Genomic DNA, 9,976 nt, shown 5'->3' on the forward strand with positions numbered 1-9,976 from the left:
CCATAAAAGAGAAATATAGACCACGGACGGGATGTCTAAAAAGAAGGGGGTGCCATTTAAAGAAATATGAGAAAGAATAAAGAAAAGAACACAAGAGAAATAAGGAGAAATAATAAAGAAACACAGAAAGAGTAAAGAACAACAGAATACAAAGAGAAAGATAAAGAAACACAGAAAGAATAAAGAACAAGAATAAAGAATAACAGAAATACAAAGGGAAGGATAAAGAAAAACAGAAAGATAAAGAACAACAGAAAAAGATAGAAAAAGGGAGAGCTAAAGCAGCCAAAGCTGAGAACAAGAAAAAACTAAGAAACAGAAAAAGTTAACAAGAACAGAAAAAGAAAAAAAAGGAAGAGTATAAAAGGCCCAGAGTGGCGAATCTGAACTCAAAAGCGGGTGGGCCAGCCTGAAGAAGGCTCAGAGAAGCCGAAACGTCGCGAAGGCCCACCGCAGTGCACTACACCCGCTTACGGGTAATTTTTTGATCAGGGGGCACCAATACCAGTCCCAGTGATGGACCGTGCACTTAGGTTCCGGCATAGCCGGGCCTAGTCTTCCCCACACCCTAACCAGCCTGTGCCTCCTGGGATTGGTGGTGCCCCTGCCCATTTCCTCTCTCCCTCATTGTGGGGAGTCCCCCACCCACTACCTTATCCTTACCCTAACCCCTTTGCCCCCCTCCCCCCTCCCCCTCTAGCCCTAACCCTAAGGGAACTTTAAAAGCCTAACTAAAAGGAGAAAAAGACAAGAAAGTTCAGAAAGAAAGAACAGAGTACACAAGGAAAGGATTTACAGGAAGGGGGTGCCATAAAAGAGAAATATAGACCACGGACGGGATGTCTAAAAAGAAGGGGGTGCCATTTAAAGAAATATGAGAAAGAATAAAGAAAAGAACACAAGAGAAATAAGGAGAAATAATAAAGAAACACAGAAAGAGTAAAGAACAACAGAATACAAAGAGAAAGATAAAGAAACACAGAAAGAATAAAGAACAAGAATAAAGAATAACAGAAATACAAAGGGAAGGATAAAGAAAAACAGAAAGATAAAGAACAACAGAAAAAGATAGAAAAAGGGAGAGCTAAAGCAGCCAAAGCTGAGAACAAGAAAAAACTAAGAAACAGAAAAAGTTAACAAGAACAGAAAAAGAAAAAAAAGGAAGAGTATAAAAGGCCCAGAGTGGCGAATCTGAACTCAAAAGCGGGTGGGCCAGCCTGAAGAAGGCTCAGAGAAGCCGAAACGTCGCGAAGGCCCACCGCAGTGCACTACACCCGCTTACGGGTAATTTTTTGATCAGGGGGCACCAATACCAGTCCCAGTGATGGACCGTGCACTTAGGTTCCGGCATAGCCGGGCCTAGTCTTCCCCACACCCTAACCAGCCTGTGCCTCCTGGGATTGGTGGTGCCCCTGCCCATTTCCTCTCTCCCTCATTGTGGGGAGTCCCCCACCCACTACCTTATCCTTACCCTAACCCCTTTGCCCCCCTCCCCCCTCCCCCTCTAGCCCTAACCCTAAGGGAACTTTAAAAGCCTAACTAAAAGGAGAAAAAGACAAGAAAGTTCAGAAAGAAAGAACAGAGTACACAAGGAAAGGATTTACAGGAAGGGGGTGCCATAAAAGAGAAATATAGACCACGGACGGGATGTCTAAAAAGAAGGGGGTGCCATTTAAAGAAATATGAGAAAGAATAAAGAAAAGAACACAAGAGAAATAAGGAGAAATAATAAAGAAACACAGAAAGAGTAAAGAACAACAGAATACAAAGAGAAAGATAAAGAAACACAGAAAGAATAAAGAACAAGAATAAAGAATAACAGAAATACAAAGGGAAGGATAAAGAAAAACAGAAAGATAAAGAACAACAGAAAAAGATAGAAAAAGGGAGAGCTAAAGCAGCCAAAGCTGAGAACAAGAAAAAACTAAGAAACAGAAAAAGTTAACAAGAACAGAAAAAGAAAAAAAAGGAAGAGTATAAAAGGCCCAGAGTGGCGAATCTGAACTCAAAAGCGGGTGGGCCAGCCTGAAGAAGGCTCAGAGAAGCCGAAACGTCGCGAAGGCCCACCGCAGTGCACTACACCCGCTTACGGGTAATTTTTTGATCAGGGGGCACCAATACCAGTCCCAGTGATGGACCGTGCACTTAGGTTCCGGCATAGCCGGGCCTAGTCTTCCCCACACCCTAACCAGCCTGTGCCTCCTGGGATTGGTGGTGCCCCTGCCCATTTCCTCTCTCCCTCATTGTGGGGAGTCCCCCACCCACTACCTTATCCTTACCCTAACCCCTTTGCCCCCCTCCCCCCTCCCCCTCTAGCCCTAACCCTAAGGGAACTTTAAAAGCCTAACTAAAAGGAGAAAAAGACAAGAAAGTTCAGAAAGAAAGAACAGAGTACACAAGGAAAGGATTTACAGGAAGGGGGTGCCATAAAAGAGAAATATAGACCACGGACGGGATGTCTAAAAAGAAGGGGGTGCCATTTAAAGAAATATGAGAAAGAATAAAGAAAAGAACACAAGAGAAATAAGGAGAAATAATAAAGAAACACAGAAAGAGTAAAGAACAACAGAATACAAAGAGAAAGATAAAGAAACACAGAAAGAATAAAGAACAAGAATAAAGAATAACAGAAATACAAAGGGAAGGATAAAGAAAAACAGAAAGATAAAGAACAACAGAAAAAGATAGAAAAAGGGAGAGCTAAAGCAGCCAAAGCTGAGAACAAGAAAAAACTAAGAAACAGAAAAAGTTAACAAGAACAGAAAAAGAAAAAAAAGGAAGAGTATAAAAGGCCCAGAGTGGCGAATCTGAACTCAAAAGCGGGTGGGCCAGCCTGAAGAAGGCTCAGAGAAGCCGAAACGTCGCGAAGGCCCACCGCAGTGCACTACACCCGCTTACGGGTAATTTTTTGATCAGGGGGCACCAATACCAGTCCCAGTGATGGACCGTGCACTTAGGTTCCGGCATAGCCGGGCCTAGTCTTCCCCACACCCTAACCAGCCTGTGCCTCCTGGGATTGGTGGTGCCCCTGCCCATTTCCTCTCTCCCTCATTGTGGGGAGTCCCCCACCCACTACCTTATCCTTACCCTAACCCCTTTGCCCCCCTCCCCCCTCCCCCTCTAGCCCTAACCCTAAGGGAACTTTAAAAGCCTAACTAAAAGGAGAAAAAGACAAGAAAGTTCAGAAAGAAAGAACAGAGTACACAAGGAAAGGATTTACAGGAAGGGGGTGCCATAAAAGAGAAATATAGACCACGGACGGGATGTCTAAAAAGAAGGGGGTGCCATTTAAAGAAATATGAGAAAGAATAAAGAAAAGAACACAAGAGAAATAAGGAGAAATAATAAAGAAACACAGAAAGAGTAAAGAACAACAGAATACAAAGAGAAAGATAAAGAAACACAGAAAGAATAAAGAACAAGAATAAAGAATAACAGAAATACAAAGGGAAGGATAAAGAAAAACAGAAAGATAAAGAACAACAGAAAAAGATAGAAAAAGGGAGAGCTAAAGCAGCCAAAGCTGAGAACAAGAAAAAACTAAGAAACAGAAAAAGTTAACAAGAACAGAAAAAGAAAAAAAAGGAAGAGTATAAAAGGCCCAGAGTGGCGAATCTGAACTCAAAAGCGGGTGGGCCAGCCTGAAGAAGGCTCAGAGAAGCCGAAACGTCGCGAAGGCCCACCGCAGTGCACTACACCCGCTTACGGGTAATTTTTTGATCAGGGGGCACCAATACCAGTCCCAGTGATGGACCGTGCACTTAGGTTCCGGCATAGCCGGGCCTAGTCTTCCCCACACCCTAACCAGCCTGTGCCTCCTGGGATTGGTGGTGCCCCTGCCCATTTCCTCTCTCCCTCATTGTGGGGAGTCCCCCACCCACTACCTTATCCTTACCCTAACCCCTTTGCCCCCCTCCCCCCTCCCCCTCTAGCCCTAACCCTAAGGGAACTTTAAAAGCCTAACTAAAAGGAGAAAAAGACAAGAAAGTTCAGAAAGAAAGAACAGAGTACACAAGGAAAGGATTTACAGGAAGGGGGTGCCATAAAAGAGAAATATAGACCACGGACGGGATGTCTAAAAAGAAGGGGGTGCCATTTAAAGAAATATGAGAAAGAATAAAGAAAAGAACACAAGAGAAATAAGGAGAAATAATAAAGAAACACAGAAAGAGTAAAGAACAACAGAATACAAAGAGAAAGATAAAGAAACACAGAAAGAATAAAGAACAAGAATAAAGAATAACAGAAATACAAAGGGAAGGATAAAGAAAAACAGAAAGATAAAGAACAACAGAAAAAGATAGAAAAAGGGAGAGCTAAAGCAGCCAAAGCTGAGAACAAGAAAAAACTAAGAAACAGAAAAAGTTAACAAGAACAGAAAAAGAAAAAAAAGGAAGAGTATAAAAGGCCCAGAGTGGCGAATCTGAACTCAAAAGCGGGTGGGCCAGCCTGAAGAAGGCTCAGAGAAGCCGAAACGTCGCGAAGGCCCACCGCAGTGCACTACACCCGCTTACGGGTAATTTTTTGATCAGGGGGCACCAATACCAGTCCCAGTGATGGACCGTGCACTTAGGTTCCGGCATAGCCGGGCCTAGTCTTCCCCACACCCTAACCAGCCTGTGCCTCCTGGGATTGGTGGTGCCCCTGCCCATTTCCTCTCTCCCTCATTGTGGGGAGTCCCCCACCCACTACCTTATCCTTACCCTAACCCCTTTGCCCCCCTCCCCCCTCCCCCTCTAGCCCTAACCCTAAGGGAACTTTAAAAGCCTAACTAAAAGGAGAAAAAGACAAGAAAGTTCAGAAAGAAAGAACAGAGTACACAAGGAAAGGATTTACAGGAAGGGGGTGCCATAAAAGAGAAATATAGACCACGGACGGGATGTCTAAAAAGAAGGGGGTGCCATTTAAAGAAATATGAGAAAGAATAAAGAAAAGAACACAAGAGAAATAAGGAGAAATAATAAAGAAACACAGAAAGAGTAAAGAACAACAGAATACAAAGAGAAAGATAAAGAAACACAGAAAGAATAAAGAACAAGAATAAAGAATAACAGAAATACAAAGGGAAGGATAAAGAAAAACAGAAAGATAAAGAACAACAGAAAAAGATAGAAAAAGGGAGAGCTAAAGCAGCCAAAGCTGAGAACAAGAAAAAACTAAGAAACAGAAAAAGTTAACAAGAACAGAAAAAGAAAAAAAAGGAAGAGTATAAAAGGCCCAGAGTGGCGAATCTGAACTCAAAAGCGGGTGGGCCAGCCTGAAGAAGGCTCAGAGAAGCCGAAACGTCGCGAAGGCCCACCGCAGTGCACTACACCCGCTTACGGGTAATTTTTTGATCAGGGGGCACCAATACCAGTCCCAGTGATGGACCGTGCACTTAGGTTCCGGCATAGCCGGGCCTAGTCTTCCCCACACCCTAACCAGCCTGTGCCTCCTGGGATTGGTGGTGCCCCTGCCCATTTCCTCTCTCCCTCATTGTGGGGAGTCCCCCACCCACTACCTTATCCTTACCCTAACCCCTTTGCCCCCCTCCCCCCTCCCCCTCTAGCCCTAACCCTAAGGGAACTTTAAAAGCCTAACTAAAAGGAGAAAAAGACAAGAAAGTTCAGAAAGAAAGAACAGAGTACACAAGGAAAGGATTTACAGGAAGGGGGTGCCATAAAAGAGAAATATAGACCACGGACGGGATGTCTAAAAAGAAGGGGGTGCCATTTAAAGAAATATGAGAAAGAATAAAGAAAAGAACACAAGAGAAATAAGGAGAAATAATAAAGAAACACAGAAAGAGTAAAGAACAACAGAATACAAAGAGAAAGATAAAGAAACACAGAAAGAATAAAGAACAAGAATAAAGAATAACAGAAATACAAAGGGAAGGATAAAGAAAAACAGAAAGATAAAGAACAACAGAAAAAGATAGAAAAAGGGAGAGCTAAAGCAGCCAAAGCTGAGAACAAGAAAAAACTAAGAAACAGAAAAAGTTAACAAGAACAGAAAAAGAAAAAAAAGGAAGAGTATAAAAGGCCCAGAGTGGCGAATCTGAACTCAAAAGCGGGTGGGCCAGCCTGAAGAAGGCTCAGAGAAGCCGAAACGTCGCGAAGGCCCACCGCAGTGCACTACACCCGCTTACGGGTAATTTTTTGATCAGGGGGCACCAATACCAGTCCCAGTGATGGACCGTGCACTTAGGTTCCGGCATAGCCGGGCCTAGTCTTCCCCACACCCTAACCAGCCTGTGCCTCCTGGGATTGGTGGTGCCCCTGCCCATTTCCTCTCTCCCTCATTGTGGGGAGTCCCCCACCCACTACCTTATCCTTACCCTAACCCCTTTGCCCCCCTCCCCCCTCCCCCTCTAGCCCTAACCCTAAGGGAACTTTAAAAGCCTAACTAAAAGGAGAAAAAGACAAGAAAGTTCAGAAAGAAAGAACAGAGTACACAAGGAAAGGATTTACAGGAAGGGGGTGCCATAAAAGAGAAATATAGACCACGGACGGGATGTCTAAAAAGAAGGGGGTGCCATTTAAAGAAATATGAGAAAGAATAAAGAAAAGAACACAAGAGAAATAAGGAGAAATAATAAAGAAACACAGAAAGAGTAAAGAACAACAGAATACAAAGAGAAAGATAAAGAAACACAGAAAGAATAAAGAACAAGAATAAAGAATAACAGAAATACAAAGGGAAGGATAAAGAAAAACAGAAAGATAAAGAACAACAGAAAAAGATAGAAAAAGGGAGAGCTAAAGCAGCCAAAGCTGAGAACAAGAAAAAACTAAGAAACAGAAAAAGTTAACAAGAACAGAAAAAGAAAAAAAAGGAAGAGTATAAAAGGCCCAGAGTGGCGAATCTGAACTCAAAAGCGGGTGGGCCAGCCTGAAGAAGGCTCAGAGAAGCCGAAACGTCGCGAAGGCCCACCGCAGTGCACTACACCCGCTTACGGGTAATTTTTTGATCAGGGGGCACCAATACCAGTCCCAGTGATGGACCGTGCACTTAGGTTCCGGCATAGCCGGGCCTAGTCTTCCCCACACCCTAACCAGCCTGTGCCTCCTGGGATTGGTGGTGCCCCTGCCCATTTCCTCTCTCCCTCATTGTGGGGAGTCCCCCACCCACTACCTTATCCTTACCCTAACCCCTTTGCCCCCCTCCCCCCTCCCCCTCTAGCCCTAACCCTAAGGGAACTTTAAAAGCCTAACTAAAAGGAGAAAAAGACAAGAAAGTTCAGAAAGAAAGAACAGAGTACACAAGGAAAGGATTTACAGGAAGGGGGTGCCATAAAAGAGAAATATAGACCACGGACGGGATGTCTAAAAAGAAGGGGGTGCCATTTAAAGAAATATGAGAAAGAATAAAGAAAAGAACACAAGAGAAATAAGGAGAAATAATAAAGAAACACAGAAAGAGTAAAGAACAACAGAATACAAAGAGAAAGATAAAGAAACACAGAAAGAATAAAGAACAAGAATAAAGAATAACAGAAATACAAAGGGAAGGATAAAGAAAAACAGAAAGATAAAGAACAACAGAAAAAGATAGAAAAAGGGAGAGCTAAAGCAGCCAAAGCTGAGAACAAGAAAAAACTAAGAAACAGAAAAAGTTAACAAGAACAGAAAAAGAAAAAAAAGGAAGAGTATAAAAGGCCCAGAGTGGCGAATCTGAACTCAAAAGCGGGTGGGCCAGCCTGAAGAAGGCTCAGAGAAGCCGAAACGTCGCGAAGGCCCACCGCAGTGCACTACACCCGCTTACGGGTAATTTTTTGATCAGGGGGCACCAATACCAGTCCCAGTGATGGACCGTGCACTTAGGTTCCGGCATAGCCGGGCCTAGTCTTCCCCACACCCTAACCAGCCTGTGCCTCCTGGGATTGGTGGTGCCCCTGCCCATTTCCTCTCTCCCTCATTGTGGGGAGTCCCCCACCCACTACCTTATCCTTACCCTAACCCCTTTGCCCCCCTCCCCCCTCCCCCTCTAGCCCTAACCCTAAGGGAACTTTAAAAGCCTAACTAAAAGGAGAAAAAGACAAGAAAGTTCAGAAAGAAAGAACAGAGTACACAAGGAAAGGATTTACAGGAAGGGGGTGCCATAAAAGAGAAATATAGACCACGGACGGGATGTCTAAAAAGAAGGGGGTGCCATTTAAAGAAATATGAGAAAGAATAAAGAAAAGAACACAAGAGAAATAAGGAGAAATAATAAAGAAACACAGAAAGAGTAAAGAACAACAGAATACAAAGAGAAAGATAAAGAAACACAGAAAGAATAAAGAACAAGAATAAAGAATAACAGAAATACAAAGGGAAGGATAAAGAAAAACAGAAAGATAAAGAACAACAGAAAAAGATAGAAAAAGGGAGAGCTAAAGCAGCCAAAGCTGAGAACAAGAAAAAACTAAGAAACAGAAAAAGTTAACAAGAACAGAAAAAGAAAAAAAAGGAAGAGTATAAAAGGCCCAGAGTGGCGAATCTGAACTCAAAAGCGGGTGGGCCAGCCTGAAGAAGGCTCAGAGAAGCCGAAACGTCGCGAAGGCCCACCGCAGTGCACTACACCCGCTTACGGGTAATTTTTTGATCAGGGGGCACCAATACCAGTCCCAGTGATGGACCGTGCACTTAGGTTCCGGCATAGCCGGGCCTAGTCTTCCCCACACCCTAACCCCCTAACCCCCTAACCCTAACCCTAACCCCAGACTACCCCTGCAACTGGCCCTAATCCTAACCTTAGTGGACCCTATACAAATATTAATTCCGGCCCTAAACCTAACCTAATCCCTAATGGGACTGAATATTCCCCTACCCCTGGGATGGGCCCTAAACCTAACCTCAGTAGACCCGGTGCAGAGTGTGTTTTGGGCCCTAAACCTAACCTTAATTTACTCTGCACAGGGTGGGATTTGATCCCCAGTTCCAACCTTCCCCTGCTCCTCTTTACCTCTCCTCCCTCCACCTTCTAACCCCATCCACGGGATCCCACCTTACAGCTCCTTTGAGTGAGGTTGGGGTAATCCTGGACACCCGAGATGGGAACAGGTACGGTCTGTGCATTGGAGCCCGGCCCCCTTCGGGGTCCGTGCTCCCAATTTTGATCTCCCCTAACCGGCCTGTGCCGCCTGTCCGACCACTTGGGTTCTCCGGGACCCCCACCTTACGTTGTTCCACCCTAAAAAAGGAAAAAGGGATTAATACACTTATCATTGTACAATATGACTACATTGATGTGATAGACTGCTTATCTCTGTTCTCTTATAGGAGCCAGGATAACCTTTTAACCCCTGCATGAGCTGAGGGATGTTTGAGTTCACGGATTGATTGTCTGGAACTATCAATTTACAGTGTACCATTTCCTTGTTATGTATATACCGACTGTGATTGCTCATGGAATTATTGGTACAAACTCACTTTACAGACAATATGTTGTTAGCCTGAAATGTTTCTTTGGTGGATGAGATACCACATGGAATATTGTACTGCATAATATGATATATGACTGTAAATTGCATATCTCCATATGATGAAGAGACTATTGTCAGCTGGCTTCCACACCCATATGCAAATGAAAAAAAGTTTTTTATGTGTGTGCCGCTGACATTCAATATTCCAGAGGTCCATGAAAGCAGCAGGTGTGGGTGCGACCAATCAGAACCCCGATCTCACATGGAATTTTGAACTGAACTATGTGTGGGCCACTGATTGGTGCGAAAGCGCGGTCACCCTAAGCATTGTGGGAAGTGTGGTCCGACCCACATGCAAACTGTATGGACGCTTCTTGTACAGCACGCAATCTGCACCGGACAATGATATTTGGACTTTTTTGCTTCTATTTGGACTTCTTTAATTCTGTAGCAAACCAGCCTGAAGAAGGTTTATCAAAAACCGAAACGTCGCGACTTTGGTTTGCTTTGTATGTATATATTTTCTGATTTACTTAGGTTGAGCAATAATAAAACGCTCAGTAACCATAAGTCAGTAGTACGAGTGAT

Source organism: Rhamphochromis sp. 'chilingali' (genome assembly GCF_963969265.1).
Source record: "Rhamphochromis sp. 'chilingali' genome assembly, chromosome: 10".
NCBI lineage: Eukaryota > Metazoa > Chordata > Actinopteri > Cichliformes > Cichlidae > Rhamphochromis > Rhamphochromis sp. 'chilingali'.